This window comes from Neopsephotus bourkii, unplaced genomic scaffold (assembly GCF_033783945.1).
Source record: "Neopsephotus bourkii isolate Nb327-2 ecotype Australia unplaced genomic scaffold, CSIRO-AGI_Nbou_v1 NB_1638, whole genome shotgun sequence".
Classification (NCBI taxonomy): domain Eukaryota; kingdom Metazoa; phylum Chordata; class Aves; order Psittaciformes; family Psittacidae; genus Neopsephotus; species Neopsephotus bourkii.
Genome location: NW_026902113.1, coordinates 1,460,130 through 1,482,276, shown reverse-complemented (window position 1 = coordinate 1,482,276; position 22,147 = coordinate 1,460,130). Strand labels below are relative to the sequence as shown.

General features: G+C 37.8%; 1 protein-coding gene across 10 annotated transcripts in view; it reads right to left on the bottom strand.

Annotated features, from left to right (window-relative positions):
- Positions 1-13,949, bottom strand: part of CNTN5 (contactin 5) — a 637,852-nt gene extending 623,903 nt beyond the window's left edge. For 2 of the 10 annotated variants that reach the window (XM_061374569.1, XM_061374565.1), the window contains exons 1-2: positions 13,684-13,840; positions 12,919-13,016 (exon numbers count right to left, since the gene is read on the bottom strand). The gene's annotated coding sequence lies outside the window, so the exon portion shown is untranslated. Of the gene's footprint in view, positions 1-5,579; positions 5,647-12,785; positions 12,891-12,918; positions 13,275-13,683; positions 13,841-13,870 lie in introns of those variants that run through there. The other 8 variants (XM_061374568.1, XM_061374567.1, XM_061374575.1 and 5 more) reach the window with 8 other exon arrangements.
- Positions 13,950-22,147: the final 8,198 nt, after the last annotated feature.

Genomic DNA, 22,147 nt, shown 5'->3' with positions numbered 1-22,147 from the left:
ACACCAGCTTTCCCTCTGCACTCATACACACATATATTTGAAATTACTGTTTGAAATACAAATGAATTGGACTTGGCCATCTTGGGTACTTAAAGATCATTTTCTCTCCTCCTTGGTTCACCCCTCATCCAGTACAGGCACTGAAAAATCGATGTGAATTACTATTCCGAAAGACAAGTACCTTATTTCCTATAAAAAACTGTTACCCTTTTTTTTCTTTTCAGTCAGCCACAAACACTAAATATCACACAAGAAATCTGCTTATTCTGGAAGCTTATGGATTTTATTACCTTGGTAACAAAGTGATCTGTTCAAACTGGCTTTTGCTGCCAGTTTTAGAGGTTTCTGTGTCACAGAAAAAGCCATGAAGAACAGAAGAAGAGGTAACTGACCCTTTTCCTTATGCTTGCATCAGTTTCTACAAATGGGAGAATGGACATACTGTGAAAATGAGGTCCCTGGTTGCTCAGAACCAGTGGTAATTAGTAGTTGAACTGGATTAAAAATAGAGTTTTCATGTTTGTGATAGCAATAAAATCATGGTAGAGAATGAAATTTTATTTTCAATATATCAAGAGAATATTTTGAATCCAGAGAAGAAAAGCAATTGTAAAGAAACAAAATATTTGAACAAAGTGTTTATTTTTTCGCAACCATCTTTGGATTTTCGTTAACTAATAAGCATCCAAATGTCGCCATTGATGCTTGTTATAAATAAATAAAAAAAATCAAATCACTTCAAATAGGAGCTCATGTAAGTCTCCCTTTTTCATAGATGATTTTGGTGTTTTAATGATGTTTCCAAAGGAGAAAAAAAAAATAGTGTTAGTGACACATACATCTAATGTTTCAGTGTCGTTGCATTGGTGTGTGCCACTGACAGGTGAAAAGCTTGAGGATGAGATGGAGGCAGTTTCCCACAAGCCACAGACACAAGACACAGCCTGTATCCATCTCTTAAGAGCACACTTGCAGGAAACTTTTTCTACTCGTATGGCAAAGGACTTGCAGCATGGCCTTTAAAATGTTGACAGCAGCAAGCTCTACTGAAAAAAACCACAACTGAAGCCTGATCTTTCTCTGGAAAATAACCCTACACAAATGGCACAGTGGGGATCCGTATTAATCATTGCAGAGTGGCTTTTGTAGCAAACACAACAGGTTGCCGAGCAGTTTTGTGGGGTTTCTGTCAACCCTGCATATTAAGTATGAAATATGAAAACTGGGCAACGCTCTCTCCAAGTATGATTGTCATTAGTAAAAGTGTTGGATGTGAAAACTGCCCTGAGTTGTAGCTCAGAAGCCTCATTGTGGGCTGTAGTAATAAGAGGTAATTGATCGAAGTGGGCACAGTGAGAAAACATTGTAGACATTTCTGAGTGCTGCAGCAGCCAGAAAATAATATTCAACAGCCTCATATGTACTGGTTGCATCTCCATCTAGTCTCCAGAAAAAAAAAAAAAAAAAAAAGGGAAAGTGATTTTCTGAATATTTTATGCTGTCGAGAGTGAATTACATTTGACTGAGTCAAAAAGCTTGTTTAAAATTAATATTTATTAGATAGGCAATATTTGTGCGACTTTGAAAATAAGAAAAAAGAGAAGAAGCATTCTGGTTTACAAGACAAACCACAGAACTGAGGAGATTTTTTAAGGTTAAGGAGTATGCTTTTAAAATGTTTCAGACAGACAAAAATGCAAATTTATTATAATACCAAATGTAATATTCCATGCTATGAAGTAAAGATTAGGTGCAATAAACATTACCTTCTTAAAGGTATGTGTCCAAGACGTCATCTAAAATTAACTAAATTGCAGTCAAAGTTGTTTTTAAGTGTATGTGCAGTTTAAGATTGTGCATGAAGTTGCTCAGAACATGCATGTAGGGCTCCCAAAGTCACAACTGCAACCAAGTGCTGGCTTGCAGCACACACAGCACATAAGCTTTGTGCACTCTGCAGGCAGAGTCCGGGTTTTCTCTTCCACAGACTATCGATACTAATGAGAAAAAAACAGTGAATTTTACTAAGAAGGATATTTTTTAGCTTTTCTTGCCCTGAATATACAAAGAAATGAGAATAAATCACCACCTGAGATTTAAATTTGCATGAGACAGTTATCTCCTGTAGGATTTCATATGGAGCTCTAACTTTGTCTGGTTAGTTATTGAGCTGCATTAAACTGCACTCTATCAACTCCTTTCCTTTCTGGGTTTTTTTACCACTTCTTTTCCAACAACCTCTACATTTTCATAGCCTCTTTTTTAGCACTTGTTTTAGGTCTTCTTCCATTTCCTGCAACCCTTGCTGGTTGAAAGTGGTTATGGGAGCCTATCTCTGCTCACAACTCAATTTTCTTGCCCACACTGTCACTGTAACCTGGCACCTGGCAAGAATTGATTGGTCACTGAGCTCAAAACATTAAATATTTAAAGTGGCACCACACCATTCATAAAGTGAAACGTAAAGTGTTTGTTTACTCTCTGCTAATTATTTTAGTCCAAGCAGGCAGACTCAACTGTCTACATTATTAATTAAACCTCTAAGAATGAGCTAAGGGCAGGAAACGTTCTTCTCTGCTCTAACAGTGATAAAGCATAAGCTGTGATTCTCATTAGCCATATTATAACATGAAAATCTTTTTCTCCAAACTGTGCAAATACAAAGCTAAACAAATTTTATCACTCCCTATTTTCAAATGGCTTGAATATAAGCTTACTAGTTATGAAATCCCAGATTATGAACATCTTTAGGAAGTATCACTACTGTTACTAATTTACTGTTGAGGATACCTGCTGAATCTAGCAGCAAAGACTCATGGTCTCAAAAATAGTGTATTTTAGAACAGATTAGTTTGAAGGTTACCTTAAAGGAAAAAATTCAAGGTTTCCCCACAGGCCATGCAATAACATTGTACAATAATACACATGTAACTTCTACAGGTGATCTATTTCTTGGTAACTCTATCTTTGCTATAGGAGTATCATATAAATAGTAATCACTGGGCTTTGCAATCAGGAACTCTGTACAGTGATGGAATCCACAGAAATTAATTGTTTTGATATAAAGTGCAACAGTTTCATTGCACATCTTGAATAAATACAAGATTCTTGAACTGGAACTTTCAATGATGATAGTGAATTCTGTTCCACCCTGTCAAAATTTCTCACAGTGGTCAAGTGTCGATTTGCAATTTAGGAACTGAAACACTCAAAATTCTAATTTTTGTTAGACACAGGGGGACAAATCCAAAGGGAATGGAAGAGATTAGCTATAGCATGCAAAGAGGTGGGATAGATGTAAGCACACACATCTTTGAACTGCAACTTTTGAGTGTCACAGAATATAAAGCCTACTACTCTGCTGTGTGTCTCTGCAGGACTCTGGAGCCTAATTATAGAGCTGTATGAAAAAAGTTCTGCTTGTCAGCAGAACTGGCAGGGGGAAAAAAAATCCACATTTTTGCACATTCACAGAAGAATAAAATATTTAGGCAGAAAATCATCACTGCTGCAGATGGACACTTACTGAACAAAAATGGGTAATTTTTGTGCAGCCCTGCTTGTTGCTAGCATGGCCAGAATACATATGGTAGCAGACTTAAAATCCAGCCTAGAATTTCTCTGTCACTGAAAGTGGCCAGGTATGCTTCATAGGATAGTAGGAGTCAAGGGCTGCAGGTGGGGGAGCCACCCTAAAATGAGCAGGCAGGTCAGCGCAGAATTTAGCTCTGCATGGTTTTGGAGCATTCTGAGCAAGGCTTAGCCACAAAAGACCGATTGCAATTGCAAGGCAAATATAAGGATATGTCCATATCATGGCAATGAGGAAAGACAATGAGAAGTGTAAGAGATGTGCATAAACTTAAAAAAAGCAGCAGTCAGCAGTTGCTAGTAGCCAGTGTGGTCAACTGCCTGCTTTCATTGTATTTAAAGACACGATCTTTAAATGCATGCTTTGAGTGAGAGCAAATATAGCTATAAAGAGCTACTCTATACGCAGAACATGTCATAAGGATTTCTATGGTATTTTTAGGATAAATATAACTTGACAGCATAATAAGACCTCTGATTCCCAGCTGTGTTCAGGTTCCAGTCTCTAACCCAGTATATCAAAAAACTTCAATAACCCAAACCAGTGTTCTCTGTGTGTGGTGTTGGACCCTCCATATCCCTAAAAGAAGACTTTGTCCATTTGCATTGCAGGTCTGTGACACAGAAGAGGAATAGTTTATGTGTAATTTCCCTTTCTCCCCCCACTTATTAATGAGCAGAGAAAAGGTGATTCATGACCACATGGTCCCCATCATTCCTGTACTATCCAACCTGTGTTTACAGCCCCTTCAGTGAAAAGCCTGGTTCTTAAACTCAACCTGTAGTGACCTGTGCTTTCAGCTGTGGGCAAGTGTTTTTCTCTTAACCTTGCTAAATGTGGTGTTAATTTTATGTGAAAGTGCCTTTTTCTTATTTCTTTTTTCTTTCTTTTCCCTCAACATCATCTAATTTGGCAGTCCTTGGAGTGCTATAGAGTCTCTTTAATGTCACTCAAGCCACAAGGACTCTGACTTCACTGCATTAACAAAATACATTTATTTGCTGCCTTTATACATGGCAATGGGAGTGATAGGGTTGTGCTCTCAATACTACCCTCATCTCCTTCTTTGTCTTACACTGGCAGTAAAATCCAAATTACAGAAAAGGCAAATCAAGCATACAAATTACGAAAACTAATTTCATGCAAGATAACGTGGGAAAATCTCAGGTGATGAGGAAAACAAAGAAAAATGGCAATAAAATAGACTGCATTAACAAAAACCTTGTAACTAAAGTCACAAAATTCAAAAATATTTTTATACACTAGTAACTAATACATTCCAAATAAAAATTAATACCAATAAAAGCAATAAAAATCTCCTGTGACAGGACCTTCTGCCCATAGTCTACAGAAGTTTCTATTGACTCAACTGTTAGCCTGCTTTCTTACAGAAGGAAAAATGATTTCTTCCTGTATCACTGAGGTGTCTTTAAATCTGTTGTATGGTATAAGGAATTAAAGCAACACTATTTCCAGTGTGCTTGATCCTGGAAGTTAGTTTTGTTTAGATTAATTTTTATTTTCAAGTCAATGGATAGAGTTTTTCTTAGCCACTTCAAAGAACAGCATTTGGCCAAATAAAAGGTAAACCTCTGTATTTGCTTTGCTCTGCTTCCTCATCACAATGCTATAATAAAACCAGGAATAATAACAAAAAGTCCAAAATCACTGCCTTGCATATAGCTGTTTATAGTCTGTTTCTTTCACTGACAAAATATTCCAGATCTTATTATACCACCTACAGGTAGTTTTTAGATAAATACTTGGAATCCCCTAAGCTGCTTAGCTACGCTCCTGTAGATTGTAAAAAGCAAGCTTGCCCATTACAGTTTCTGGAGAGTTTCTTACAACCTGCATTCTTTTGACTTTAAACCAGTCTCCACAATGCAGCCTGCTATCTTGTCTGAATTTTGATGTAACACATGAAACTAGCATGCTGCTGTTGAAATATACAGTATTTTTAGTAAATATTAAGTGTTTAACTCACCATAATTTCTTAAATGCCAGCTTCTATTTGACGCAGGATGTCACCTATGAATACATGCAATTATTTTCTGTTGAAGCAAAATAATCAAAAAACTATCATAGCTTCCTTTTTGTCTCATACCTTATTCGCATTTGCAGATCCTATAATCCTATATAATCATGCACACACTGTTTATAATTTCAACATATTTTTTCATCTTTGAAAGAAATTCTTAGCAAATTCCTTTACATTCCTTTACAACTAAAGTCATGATGTTGCAAAGGATGTATTTTGCAAAGACTGTCAGAGCAGGAATCTTGACAGTAACTTACGAATTAATGAAAACTTACAGAAATAACAAATTTTTGAACAAGTAACTTCCGGTGTAAAAGACCTTTTAAGGGTATAAACTTTAGTACTTTTATACATTTAATGCTTCCCAGCTTGCTCAACCTTTATTTGTTTTCTACAGAAGGGCTTTGCTTTTTTAAGGTCTTGATCAATCAGTCTAAGTGTCTTGCTTCTAGTTTGCAAGTAGGTATTTCTTGCAAGAAATTATGCAGAATTTAATCCAAATTCCACTGAATTATGCTCCTTTGATGCTGCATATTTTCTCCTGTTGTTGATTAATATGCCTCTTGTGCAAACATCCTCCTCCTACCTGATGTCTTCAGTAATGTCTCAATTCGTTGCTGATGACATTCAAATTTCCTCAAGAGATGCCTCGTGAAGTCACAAACAGAGGATTATGCCCATCAGTGAATGACTCAGGCACAAAGTGATTGATAAGGCAAATAAGTACTTAGAAGTTAGCAATCAGTCAGTTGTGATATGCAAGGGGGAAAACAAGACTGCAGACATTTCAGCTATATATCATGTTTTCAAAATTATCTCTTTGTGTGTGGATGGTCCTCTTTAGTATATTATTCTCCCTTGGTATCTGATCTGTTCTATGTCTTCAGTTATGCCTCTTCTCAAAGCCATGTAACAGTCTTTCTCATCCTGAAGCTATTTCAATGCCCAACTTGCATCCTCTAAGTCCAGACACAGGAAATACTACACAACTGGTTTTGAATTGAGAATCTGTGCACACCCACATCAAAGAGATGTTATGACATCGGAGAAGTTATGGCTTTATTCCCAGATTCCCTGAGTTTTATGTAAGCAATAAAACACGACACCCCACACGTTACAGTGAAGTAAGCACATCCTGAGCATCTTGCATAGCATGAAACTGAGAAATCAAGAACTTGTATCACCTCAGAAGTGCAAGAGTCAAAGACTGAACAAAGAACATGGGCATGGCACAGGAGTGAGCACATTATCTGCTTTAACTCATGATTCTTGGATTGACAAAATAAAACTATAAAGTTGTATGTAACAAGGAGAATATATCTTCTAATACAATCTTATGCGGAAGTCCATATACTTGTTTTTCACAAGATTTGATCTGCATGAGATTTTGGAAAGCTGAAGACTGGATTAATTCAGAAAAGATGTCTAAAATGTATGTATTTCAGAAGTAATTGTGGACTGCTGGTACAGTCTTCAGACAAATCTGCAAGACATTTTACAGCACGTATGTGTGATCATTACACGTCATGGTGTTGCAGATTGTATCTTGGGTTTTTTTTCTGGTGTGGGAGGTGATCTTGAAGAAATCTGTATATGATCGTGGTAGCATGGCTGTGAAACACAGATATCTTCCCTTAGATGTAAGCTTTTCAAAGGTCACAAAGAACAGCAAAAAGGGAAGAGCTTCTGAGTTAAGCCATACATTCTCTGATTCAGGGACCATTTTGTGTTCACAGCTCCTAGTACAATGCAATCTTGATTTATGATTATGGTGCCTAGTTTCTATGATGATGATAATGATAAGGTTTATAATGGAGTCAGAGGACCTTGCTAATAAAGCAACAAATCTTCTAGGACAATCAAAGTTCTAATCTAAATACTACATACATCACTGAACTTGATGTGAATTAAGACAGTTGGGCAATTTCATTTTAAAGTGACATCAGCATTTTTGTAAATATATGTAAATAGATGCACGTACAAGTTATGCTATATTAGAAAAAATCTACAATTTATACAAACAATTGGTCAAATGTACAGCAACTGTAACTTAAATAGTAGGTACAGATCTATGTGATATTTTTTTAAATTTTGAAAGTGTGCATATGCAACCTTAGATACAAAGTTTAATATCATTAACTTGGTCTACAAAGTGTGAATGCTTACGGAAAAGAAATCAGTAAGCATAGAAAAAATGAACTTGACTTGAACATTTAAGTGTCTCTATGTCCAGCACTTCAAATGCTAGTTTGAAATGCAAACACATTTTTGTTTGCTAGTCATACTGAAATTTCTATAGACGAACAAGACAGCTCATGAAATTTTCAATATTTTCTGTTCCATCCATTTGAGAATCTGTCCACCTTGTCCCCTGTCCAAGGCATCACATGAATAAATGTAAAGATAAATGGCTACATCACAGTGATATGAACATGACAAAGCTGAATGATTCTGCCAGACTAACAGAGCTGAATCTCACAAAAGTGTTCCAGCATGTCCAGAATGTTTTGTTGGTTGTTTTGTTTTGTTTTTTTTTTTTGGGGGGGGTGTCTGAATGACTCTAATACTTAGCTTTTGGAAAATGTTCTGCGTGAGAACCATCTCAGAAGAACAGGTAAAATACATACTGTGACTTATAATTTTCACCAGGTTTTGCTCATCACACTCCAGATCTCTATGGAGACTTGCAAATAACTCAGAGGAGATAGCATACAAAAGACTGTGCACTAAGCTAATGGAGATAAATGGTCATCTTTCAGAAGTGATAATGCATGTATACTTAAGTACGAAGTAACCACCTTTTCCAAAAGTAAATTTCTGTTAAGCTCCTTGCCAATTACTATGTTTTGAGAGCACATCTTTGGTGGGGATTATTGCAACAAGCACACCTGGACATGTCTTTTTATGGCTAAGCAATTACAACTTTTCAAGTTTAGTACCCAAACTTATTCTCAAAATAATATTATGAGGCTGTTAGATTAGCTTCTTCAGATACTATGACCACAAAGTCTTCCTTACTTCCCTGCCTATCTGCATAGGTACCACTCTTCGTTGAATGCACTGCTACAGCATGCTGGTTACAATCTATAGCAAGATTGCTACAGCCACAGGGCAATGTTCCTCACTTTTTTAATAAAGACTATAAAATCTATGAAAATACAATAGGGTTCATGAATTCTATCAAAGTGATGCTATTTGGTAAGGGAAGAAATCTGTAAGACTGATCTGATACTACATCATCTAGAAAGCCATACATTTAGTCTTTATCAAAATGATTTGCAGTCTAGGAGTCGCATTGGACATGTAGCAAATCTTACACTTTTGGCTATTAAAACCTGAGAATTTCTCACGAGGAGGCTGAAGTCACACTCCCTGTGTATTGAATGGAAAGTTGTGATCCTTTACCCCTCTCGGTAACTGTGATTAACTACCTTCAATGTTTGTCTGCTTTTAGTTCCAGCAGCAAAAGGTTCTCCAAAGATATCATCATGTTTAAACTCAATTTACAATTAAACCTTGAAGAGCATACTGAAAAAGGAAACTCCCCAAAGAGGTTTCTGATGGACTGAAAGAGTTTGATGCATTTTCTATTTCTATGTATGGCATTGGAGAAGATTTACCAATTTTTCCCGAGAATGACATGTAAGTTTGGTCCTGAAAGAGATGTAAAGAGGTGAACTATGGTGTTGGTAACTACTGTATGACAGGATGAATTGCACTGTCATTCTGACATAACCTTGTGGCTCTGTAAACTTAGAACTAGTCTGAGTGGATGACTACACCGAGTAAGTGTGGGCATGTGTGATCAAGAACATCAGCTGTAACATGGATAGCAATTCTAAAGTTTTATTATATTCACAGCATACAGAACCTGACATCGTCTTCCCTTGTTATATATCTATGTGCACCTAAAACTCGATCTGTGGCCTTTATAAAGTACAGTGAAAAATCATCCTGAACTCTTCCTTCCACTAACTAGAAAGTTTTATTGCTGCTTCTGTTCCAGCTTGCAAAGACACAGGATCATTTCTCATATATGTTATATGTGTGTGTATAAACACAGACATAGTACATGAGGCTTTGAAATCTTAAATGTAAGTAAAATCAGAACATATTTATCTTGCAAAGTTTTAAAAATTTTGTGATTTTTTTTTTAAAGGCACTGGCCCCTAATGTAGTGTTATTGATCAGAACTGCTCAGAAGATAAAGCTCTGTAGGGACTCCATCACTTTCAGACAGAGCATTTTCCCCTTGTAAAGTGCTAAGTTGTTAATACAGGGTGTAACAGACCCTGAGAAATGCATCAGAGAGCCTATGAACAGAAGGAGGAAAATAAATTCTGCGAAACACCTAACAATAAAATATTCACAAGCAAACATATATTTGACATTGATTCTCAGGAATTAAAAGTGCAGTATAAACTGTGGCTCATTTCAGTTTAGTATTTTACAGTATGGGAAATTGTTTAAATGATTGAGGTGGTTATGAAACTGAGAGAAAGTACAATGCAAAAGCAGTTAGCAGGAACATATGGAGGGAGCAGACCAACAGTGGCAAATTATGCAGTGAATTCAGAGGAGCTAAGATCTTTGTTGCAGGCTACATGCAGAAAGAAAAATGTAATTCAGAAGAACCTTTTTTTTTCAATGCCACTGAACCAATCACCTCAGATGACTCAATGCCACCCCCTTGGCACGCATATTCTTCTAGTTTTCTATGATGTCTTTAATGAAAAGTTGCATTAAATACTTAAAACATAATTCCTATTATTAACCTAATCAGAAAACTTTCAGTATACTGAATTTTTTCAGCTGAACAGATTTTCCTGTATTGCTAGCAAATCAGATTTATTCTTTTTGAACATGCCTGCCAGCTTTATAACAAGCAAGAAAGAAAACTGGATCTCAGACTCTCACTGAAAGCCTCATAGTTTTAACTGCCTCCTTTCATCTAGAGCTCTTTACCTTTACTGACACCCTCTGGTCCCTATCTCTAAGTCAGGTTTGAATTCATTCCAGCACTCCTTCCAAAACTTACTTTCCAAATCGATAATTGTGGAGCACAGAACACTGGACATTTTCTGAAGCCCCCATAAATCCTATCACTGATTCCCCAATAGTTTACCACGTCAGCAACTTATTCAGGGGACTCCAGCAAATTTGCCAGTCATGACCTTCCTGTATTGAATCTATGCTGATGATCCTCTAGGTTACACATTTCTTAAAGTTGCCCTTTATTATCTTCTAACAGCAAAGTTTTTAATCACATCTTTTATCTTAGCTGTTAGGATATTTTTCCTCAAAATCTGTTTTCAAAGATTCTTTCTTTCAAGTTCTCAGCTATGAATTCAGCCAGACAGATTTTTGCTTTGTGTTTTCATTCTTAATACATCTGCTCTCATATAAAATGAAATTAAGATTCTTTAACCCTGACATTTTAAAATAGACTTCAAAGTATGACTTCCAGTTTCATATTGACCGACAAACCTAACATCTACTCTCTTATTCTCCAACCCATCCGTAGCTATCTTCATGCTCTGCTAGTTCTGACTTTTTCATGGCCATCTGCCTTATAAGAGTAAGGAAAAGAAGTGCATGCAGAGTACTCCACTTTTAAAACTATTTAGCTGTTATCACCAACAAGTATGCTTAACACTTCATCCTCCTTTCTTTGCAGGTCTGTTGCCTTCCAATACCATTTTTTCTTAACCACATCTCTTAAATCACTCACATAGTTAAAAGTATATTGCCACAAAGGACCACTGTACATGAAATATTCCTCACTTACCATAGTTCATGTCTGTTTTCTGTCTTCCTTTTAGTGTACCTCACTAGTAAACAAGCATCTTCTCACCCAACAAGATAGAAATATGAAGGGTTTTTTTACTTGAAACTTTGCAGATAAATGCTAAAGTAATTAAAAAAATTTATGAAAATATATTTTTACAAATTCTAATAGTTATTTTGATAGCACTTTAAAGTAATGTCCCAATTATTGCTAATTCTTTTGATATCCACTGTAATAATATTAATCATCATGAACTGATCTTGGATTAATATTGATTGCCATAAAGTACTTCTGAAGGAGTTCTACTATAACTCAACAGGAATTAATTGCACTTTTATTAATTGGAAAATGTCATCCAGATTTTAATTATCAGGAATCCCCTTTAGCTTTTGGGTAACAGTGAGCTTGTAATTTATTTGTAGTTTCAAACTTTAGGGTCTCATCCAAAGCTCACTGAAGACTAGGGGAATGCTGTAACTCCTTAGAAAAATTTGGGATCAAGTCCTCCATCAAAAAAAAACCTACTGAAAATGTGGCATTCAAGGAAAGTATTACTTTTTAAAGTCAAAAAATAAATCAAACTTTGCAAAAACTTCAAATTCCTGAAATACTGCAACACATAGAAAACTTTAGTGCTAAACAGTCACATTACACCACTTTGTATAAGTTCTGTTTCTATAAAGTTCCTCAGTGTTCAACAGGAATGGAACTAAACACCTGAAGGAGTACAAATAAAGTAACAGATGCAGATTTTTCTTTACTGAGATAGAGATTCTTAAAACCACAGTTTCATTCTCTGTTTCACAGAAATAACTCAGTCCATCTTCTCACTAGCTCTCAGACATTCCACATCGTCTTATGCACTGTCCTCGCATCCGAGAGGGAAAATAATTGCATCTTTATGTAATTCCATCTCCTCTGCCTCTCAGCAGAGGAGAACAGTCTATGCACCGTACTTCTCTAATTCAGAAGATAATTGTTTATCCCAAAGCCAAGTACCATTCTGAACTCCTTAACAACACAACTTTTAGTGCAGCACTATAAACTTAAAACGCCAGGTTATTTTCGGTTTCACCCTCAAGCATTAGCACGGTAGCTCTCCCAAACATAAAAAATTAGCACATTGAAACAGGCATTCTTTCACTGAAGTATGTATTTGTTCTAAAAGCCTCACATTTCTCCTTGTAACTCATTCACTGCAGTAGTTTGCTAGCTAGTTAAATGACAGGAAGCATGCAGTACATCAAAGTAATTTCTGCTTCAACTTTTCTGCTCAATTATGGCAACAATTTCAGCGTAAGATTCAAAACAAAAAGCAAAACACATAAACCTGCAGTAGGAGCCCAAAAACCGGGATCTCTCACCATTGCTGGCTTCGCAGCAGACTGCTCACAGAGATGCTGCGATGGATATTGCAACAAATAAACCGCGCACACACACTCCAAAGTCTAACCAGGGAAATCAGCGCCTGGCTTGGGGAATGGCAAACACACTTACCGCTGCTGTGGCACCGGCTCTCTCTCGCCCTGACTCTCAGTCTCTCTCTCCCATCCTCCTGACAGCCTCAAATACAGCAGTCCCTTATGGTGCTCAGCCTGTGGGGAGCAGAGGATTGCAGAGTTGGGGTTTTTCGCTTGTGTTTTCTCTTTTAACCATCCAGAGGTAGTTCTCCAGACCCGACCGCCTCTCCTCTGCGCCTCGCCTCACTCACTGATGGAGAGCCCCAGGTGAAGGCATCAGCGCGGCAGCCCCTCCCGGCCCCACAGTCCCCCCTCCCCGCGGGGGGACGGAGGCACCTCCCCCGGCTGCTCCCAGGGGGCGGCGGAGGCTCTGCCCGCCCCTGGCTGGACGCGTGCGGATGGATGTGCGATGTGTATGTGTATTTATGAGTGTGTCACCTCACACCCCCGCCCGCCCTAGGGCTCGCCCCTACCCCTAAGCGCACAAGCCTCCCCCCCGCCCTTTCCCTTGTCCTCCTCCCTCTCCCCTTCCTCCTCCTCTTGCTCCTCGCAGCCTCACGGAATTTTTCCTCTTCTCCACTCTGCCCCGGAGCGTGAATGCAAGAGGGCGAGTTGCCGAGAGCTCTCCCCTGATCTTCTACTCCTCCCTAACCCAAGCCACTAGCTTTTCCCAGAAGCCAGTTTCTGCCACATCCTGTCCTTCCCACCCCCTTCCCCATCTTTCTTTCAGGTAGATATTTAAAGATTTCTTTTCTCCTTTAAATGTCTTTTATGCCCCTCCAGTGGTGATGACCCTCCCTACCCTGCGCCCTGCAGCCGGGGCCAGCGCCGGAGGCGCGGCTGCACCGCACCACACCGCACCCGAGCGCGGCTGCTGTAACTCGGAAAACACCAGGGGCAGCAAGCGCGGGGTCGACAGCTTCAACGCCACGGCGCCGGCAGCCCCTTCCCTTCGCTTCCCCATCACCCATCCGCGTTTAACCGCACACCGCTTCCACAGCTCGCAGAGGGATCCAGCTCTGGCGGATGGCTCCGCGCTGATGCTCATCTCCCGCCCCGCCTCCGCGCCCCCCCCAACCCGCCGCAGCACTGCCCCTGCGGCCACTGCGCGCCTAGCCCGGCGCGGCTCGCTCGGGAGCGGAGCCCTGGGCAACGCCGGTGGCGCCGCGCATTCAGATTCGCCTTTTTCGCTTTTTCGGTACTCTTGTGCTCATTCACACATGGTGCGCGCTCCCGCCCTCCATGGCTACCCTCAGGATTCGGAATGGCCTACACCCTTTTCTTTTCTTTTCTTTTCTTTTCTTTTCTTTTCTTTTCTTTTCTTTTCTTTTCTTTTCTTTTCTTTTCTTTTTCTTTTTCTTTTTCTTTTTCTTTTTCTTTTTCTTTTCCTTTTCCTTTTCCTTTTCCTTTTCCTTTTCCTTTTCCTTTTCCTTTCCTTTTTCCTTTCCTTTTTCCTTTCCTTTTTCCTTTCCTTTTTCCTTTCCTTTTTCTTTTTTCTTTTTTTCTTTTTTCTTTTTTTCTTTTTTTTTCTTTTCTCTTTTCTTTTCTTTTTTCTTTTTCTTTTCTTTTTCTTCCCTTTAGTCTCTCATCTGTCTCCCTATCCCTCTCCTCTCTCTTTTTTTTCCTATGGCCATGACAACTTTCTGCTTTAACATTTAATCTTCTCTGCCCTTCTATGATTTTATTTCCTCGGCCTATTTTTTTTTTTCTTCCACAAGTAATTAGGTCTCTTTTTTTAACTTCTGCATTAACTGAGTAACTGTTATCTAGTTCCCATTCCCTGAGATTTTCGTCTGCTTCAGTGATTGCAATCGGTTATGCTTTCCGAACCAATGTGTTGTAATAATACACGTGTGCACACATTATTGTTTTGTCTTTCTAGTTGTGTTTATTTGTTTCTCCTATCTGAGGTATTTTCTGATTAATTTGTAGAAATTGTCCTTTCACTGTTTTGGATTCACGAGGAAGAGTAATAGTTTAATTTTGGAATTTGCTGGGAGTCCTTGCACAACTCTAGTCCTAAATCTTGGCAATGCTGAGTTTTTTTCTCAGTGTCCTTTGCTTGTCTTTCCTATTGAAGCCTCTAGCAAGATAAGTTATCAGTGATGAGGGACACAGTTTTATAAACTTTTGCAGTCTTGTACACTATATGGAAATCTGTCAGAGGATTTACAGCTCAACATTATGTTGAGTGAATTCTGTCTACTAGTATCACTGAGAATGAGCTGACAAAAAAGCCCCTCACTTTCAATTCCTTTTCTCATTTTCCTAAGTTACTAAATTTCTCTTCCTTCATCTCTATCTGCCTTTGCCTTAACTAGTAAGAGTGTGAGAATGAACATATTGCTAGAAATGGACTTTGTCTGCACACACTATCCCATATGGACACAGAGGCAATTTGTTTGCACAACTGTGGATGCATCCCTAGGTGTGCTTCTGTTGGACAAGTAATGTTGCATCTTGACATAGCAAAGTTTCTCTTCATTCAATTTGCAGAAAATGATCATATGGTCATTATTTCCAGTGTTACTAGGTTACAAGACAGTATTTAATCAGAAGCCAGGAATAGTGACTGCATTAAATCTGATGTTATGAATAACTTATAAGGCTACATTTCTCCATATTTCCAAAGTGAATGTTAAAGCCAGAAGCATTTTTGCTAGTAAAGGTATTTTTTTGCATACTGTAGTGATTTATGACAATAGTGAGGAATTACTTGTGAAGAGGTGACTTTCATTGCTTACTTGTTTTTACAGGTAGTGATGGAATTAAAAGAAATGCAGTTATAAAAACTTGACTTTACAGCTTTTGTATTCCCTTGTGAAGTTATAGATATGGGTTATTTTTAAAGACTACTATAGGCACAGATGCCATAGCCATTGGACTACATTATTTTTTGCTTTTAGCTCACTTTTACTTAGAGTTCTTGTCAAGGTATACATTTATTTTGAATGGCAACTTTTATGTTTGCTTCCTTCTTCATAATTTCACATCAGCAATAAACCTACAATATATCTTTACCTTTTCCTTTAGTATAATCAGGAATGGGCCATATATTTATCTGTATCAGCTTTATTTTTCTTTGACAGAGAAATGACATGCAGCTTTTTAAAATTTCATTTGTGTGTATCCTTTGCAGGTCAGTTTCAGTTCTGGTTTTACTCCATCACTGTAAGATCATGAACTCTTTTATGGCATATATGTTCAATGCTTAATGCATAGTCAGTGAATCATTCACTCCTCTGAGTGTTTATCACTGCTATAGACTTGAAGTCAACCTAGCTGTATTTTGTGTATCTATCTGATCTAGTTGTCTAACTATTTCTGTATAAAGGCCTTAATCTCTCTATCTGTGTTCCCAGTGGGCAAGCAAACAGATGCAGCACATCTGCAGTCTGAGTTGTTTCTGAGCTCTTATTTGTTTTTGTAGATCTTTTGATTCAGTCTCTCTTCTTCTTTTAAGCAGAGCATAATGTACTCTTTTTCTTTGCTACATGGGCGGCTATCTGAGCAATACCATTATTATTATTTAGATATTTCACTCTTCTTTCATAAGCAATTGCAGACTATAAATTAATGACAGGGAGTGAATTTTGAAGAAAATAATTGGCTGCACAAATTTCTCCCCCATGTCTGTGTCTGCAAGAGCACTGGGGTTGTAGCTCTAGAGTAGCATGAGAGCTTCTCTGTCTCTTCTCCTCCCCAGTTATAATGAGAAGTTCCGTCAGGTACTGGAGGACAGTATTTCACAAATGCTAGTTTTTGAAAAGTATGCATTGGCCCTGTTCTAGTACATAACTGTATAATTTTAGTGGCAACCACTATATTTTGTCCTCCCCTAGAACATCTGGATAGACTCATTCAGCTCCTCATGGCTGCATAATTAGAGTTATAAGAAAATTTTTTAGGGGGAAAAGCAGAATTATGTGAAAATGTGACACATAATTCTTCAGGCCTTCGGCAAGCAGCAGAAGATTCAAAGCCTAGCATGCAAACTTTCAGTTATAGCATATAATTAACAAACTGGAGTCGTCAGCAATGGGAAGAAGTCACTGCATAAAATAAATGAAAAAGACCAACCTCTGGGGACGTGAGCCCCCTAATTTTTCAGAAGTGCAGACGGATGACAGCTGGTCTAACATAAAGACTGGGAGAAAGCTAACCTATTTGGAAAAGTTATGAAGCAGCAGAATAAAGCATGTTCTGTATCACAGCTTTATATCATGCCACAATGGTCTTTTTGATTCTGTAAGAGAAACCTGTAAACTGAATGTTTCACTGAACCATGGTCTAAGTAAGAGAGGGTGACAGAGCTAAACTGCAGTTAGCCAAGCACTTCAAGGATGATGAAGCCATTCTATTCCTTCATAGACAGCCCCAGTGTAAACTTCTGCTGCTGCCTGAAAAAAAAATAGGCTGCATACTACATTTCTGGATATATCCAGGTATAGGCAATATGTTACTACCAGAACAATATTCATCAAAGGGCAAACTAGCAATGAAGTGGTATTCAGTTATTAACAGAAGGGGAGAGGCTGGGAGTTACCTTTTCTCTGCAGAAGACATAGCCACTGGGAGAGCCATAGGGAAACAACAGATGTGAATATCTTAGCTTTATACCAAAACCATTTATATGCTTATTCTTCACTGTTACTGGCTTTGTAAGGAACTGGCCCAAAGGAAACCAGAGGAACAGGTTCTTAGAAACAAGTCTCCTGGCTACTGAGAGAAGGGTAAACTGACCCTCAGAGAGGGTTTCTCCAACTTTTCTGTGTGTGCTTCATGCAAGTTTAACATAGTTTTGTAGTTTCAGAGGTAGAATAAAGATCAGAAGGGATTTGTAGATTCCTATTCTCTCCTGGCTTTCCCAACCTTATGAGAGACTTACATGGAACATCTGTTATGAGATACGATGCATTGCTTTTGATGCTGATACAACTGTACTAGTTAGTATGCTGGGAAAAGCAAAACCATAATTTTCCTCATTCCTTCCAGCTTGATCTTCACCATATGCACAGGAAGTATCTAGTATCCCCTGGGGACTGTTTTTTACCTTCTGCAAACATGGAGCAAAGTTTCTACTGCACATAGGAGCAAAATACTCAGAGGGGTAGAGTGGAGAAAGATCTGTTTACCACTGCAGCTATCCCATGGTAACATGAGCTGTTCAGATAGCAAACCAGTTTGGCGATATTGTGAGTCATAATTCTCAAAGTAGAGAAAAACTAAAAGGGAAATGAGAGGTTCTCTCAGCACCGCAGAATTTTAGAAGAACAACCCATAATTATGCCTGAATGTTCCATCAGCGAATAAAATTGGATAGTAACAAAGATAAATACCACTATCCTCCTAACTCACATCTCAAAAGAGCCAAGAGCCCAAAGGATGAAAAGACTGCCCTCCATTCAATTACACAATGGTCAGTCCATGACTTTTGAATGCACACAGGGGTAGATACTAAATTTAGCATCATATTTCATTACCTCATATTTCAATAACCAAATACAGGTGGCCGAATTTTTTTCAAAGACGTTGAACATTTTCTGATTCCTTTGGTTATTTTTGTCGATACTTAATTAAAAAACAAACTCTTAGTTTGATTATCTGACAATGCTGCACAGAATTCTCCCCTTATGAGCCATGGCATTACAGTCTACTTTGTAAAATATTTGAAGTTACCATTGTGCCTCCTGACAAGGGAGGATGCTGCAAAAGAAAATATTTTCCCTGTGCCTTCCTGTTAATGAAGCACATGAGGAGCAGAATTCCTGTGGCCCTAAATGTCCAATAACAAATGCTTTTTTTCTTTTTTTCCTTCCTTCTCACCCTCCCACCTCAAATTCAACAGAAATGCACTAAAAGAGGAGGTTTGATGTGGGAAGCATCTTTGTCTCTGTGGAGGAATTACAAGGAAGGTGAAATTCCTGTAGCTTTTAGATCCCCACTGCCTTCTGGAATAGTTACTTGAGCATTTCAGGGTCACACACAAAAAAAAAAGGGGAACTCCGGAATATAATCCTATATACAATGCAATAAATTATGTAATTCATAAGTAAAATTATCCCCAAGAAACCTAGGTGACAGTATTATAAGGCCCTTATTTGGTGAAGTCTATGTAACTGAATTTATGAACTCTCGTTTGAAAACAAAAAAGCAAGCTAACCTAACAAAACATTTTCTAAATGGCATTATGAAAACAGAAATAGGAAGGAAGGAAGACTATATCCATAAATCATTTCCCTGAGTCCGAGAAATTCTCAGGTTATTCTTTGTTAGTTTCAGAGTCTCCCAGCAGTGCTGACAATCCTTTTTTGTTGAGTTCCCTATCAACAATTACCCCATAGAAGAAAACATTAGTCTGAAATTAAGGAAGTTGGTAGTAGCTGCAATTAAAATACTACAAATCAATATTTTGTTTGCGCTAGTTTGCCTGTCTGCCTGTCCGAGGGAATTAGAGTCAACATTTGACTTTCGCTTTGATGGTTTATCCTTTATATGACAATTTCTTAGGAATGGCAGTTTTGGAACAACCTATATGAAAATAATAACAACAAAAAAAAAAACAAACTAGAATGAGGTTATTTCTTCAAGTACAACTAGAACAGCCTGCTTGACTCCCATATTAACATGCCAAGTACCTGATAAATCTAGGTATGTAAAAATAGCATTAATTTGATAAAATAAATTGATTTAATAATAAATTTTATTGATGGTGACTTGGCGGGTGAAAGCACAAATGAAGATGACTTTGAAACCTTTAAATGTTTTCTGAAGACAGTATCATTATCTGATGATCTTTCATCTTAAAAACCAAAAACTGAATAAATTGAACTGAGGTTATAACATATCATTTATAAAATATACACATGGATTTCAGTGTAACTCACAGAACATTAATTAGAGCACTTATTTCACAGCTGTTCTATGAAAGCTCAGATAAAATGTGTCTACAATTAAAACTGAGTATATACTGACTTTATTAACTTAACAGCTGCACCAATAACCAATACCAAGGAACATACCCTACTTTGTTAATGTTTTGATACCATCTGCAACAATCAAAACTATTAGGTTTTAAAGCGGATGATGTCTTACTAGTATTGTGATCACAGCTACTGCAATATGCTTACACATGCTACTAAAGTGAATTGATCTATTTCAAGGGAACTTCAAGGGTTATGCTCTGCAAGACAATTTCATAAACGCAAGTGTGTTTGCCCGAGAGTCAGAAACAGAAACTCTTGGTGGCTTCTTTTCAATTCTCATGCTCTCAGACATGAATTTCTCATGTGTCTAAACAAACAAATATTCAACTTTGGCCCAAAAGTCAGGAAAGTTATTGAAGAAACGTAGGAAACTTCTGTACTAACAACTACATTTTAATATTCTGACAGTGCAACTCTGTAATGTCAACCCATATTTCAGTGTGTAACTTCCAGCTTTAAAAAGGAAAAAGAAAAAAAACCCACACAAAAAAATCAAACATTACGTCATACAGAATCACAAAGACATTCAAGCGAATGTATTAGATTTTTAAATCTGCTTCACAAACTCTTCTAACAGAAAAGACTCTTGTTCTGTGGTCAGAGTTTATGACTTATGCAGCTTTCACAGCTATAATTCTTTTGTTCCTTATATTACTCTTCCCAGAGTCAGTTCCTTGTTTATGAATTGCACTGTCTTACCCATCTTCAACTTTCTTGGACTCCTTCTCTCAGGTTCCTTGTCCCAGTCTGCTCCTTCCCAAAAATAGTTATCTCTTGTCATCTTGCCTCAGATGTTGCAATGCTTTTTTCATATTTTCTTCACTTCCGTGTCACTTGAGTACCACCAAAGAAATACCTTAAAGCTCTAGGAAACTAACCTATTAGTTCACAGGTTCACATCCAGTGGCACACATCAATTGACATTGAAATTCAGGAAGAGTCTTCCTTGGTCTTTGTAATTGTGGCCTGGACGCTTGTTCAGACAAGTCAAAGCTCTGAGTTAGAAGGCAGAAATTGTGATTAATATTTCTGTCAAACCTTTGGGACTTTGCAGCCTACTATGGAGGGACATTTTTCAGGGGTTTCCAGCATGGAAAAAAATTCTGTTAAAAGGACAAGCTGTTATTGTAGTGTTCTTATAGTAACTGCGATTTTGTTACAGTTTCATGAGTGAAGGAGTGTTTTTCAGTCTGCTTCTGTTCAGAAATGGCTGAATCATTTCTGCTGAAACATTTGTAAAAAGAAATAAATCATCTGCCTGACAGACACCCAGTGGAGAAGATTTCATTCCAAATGTAAAACTTTGTAAAAGTTAAAAGGAGCTTCAATCAAAATCTTCTAATAAGAAGTATTAAGCAAGGATAACTCCAAGGAAACAACGAACTCCATCTCTAATAAAATCTTTTTGTATTAAATTATCAGCTATATTATTAGTAATGAAAGTGAATATTAAGCATCTGTCTGTTTTCCTTTCAACGTGCCAACATAAGGAATATAACAGCTTTTAAAAAGTTGTCTTATGTTAGTCCTCCTTGTAAAAGATGCAACAGGCTGGATAAGGGTTTAATTTTTTCACACACAGCCATATGTGTTCTTTCAAACAGGAATGGCCATCCAGCTGGACAGATAGCTGTTTTGCTGCTTGTCTCTGGAGGCTAGTGGCTGAGTTAGGTGGCATCCTCTGAAGAGCAGAATTGCAGGTCCTCAGGGACAATCAAAATGCCAAGGCAGAGAAGATTATAGGAACTTTAATTCAATTCTTCAAATGAAATGGGGAAAGATGGACAGACAGACAGAGACAGCATGGAGTATGGTAAAGGCTTCTGAGATCAAGCTCACAAAGTGGCCTCAAGGACATAGAAACCAGCTTTTATAGCCAGAATGGGATTTGTCCTTGAAAAGACAGTACCCTGCAAGGACATGACAGGAAATGGGGAAGTTTTACTTGGTGGTTTGATTTTGGTTGGGGTTTTTTTTGTGTGTGTGTATTTTGGTTTAGGTTTTGTTTGTGTGGGCTTTTTTTTTATTATTGTTCTCACTTTCTATTATTTTAAAAAAGCAATTTTCTAGTTTATATTTCCATAAAAAGAAAGGTTTTGAGCTTCAGTATGCATTGATGCTTTTGAAGAGTGACTCGCTATAAGGAATTGGAAGGACTGATCCATCTGAGATCTACCTTAAAGTTCCACCTCAGAAGATTTATTAAAAAAAAAAAAGCTACTTTTACTCTGTACTGAACTACTTCTGAACAATTAGCCGAAGGATGTGTTCAGTATGCAG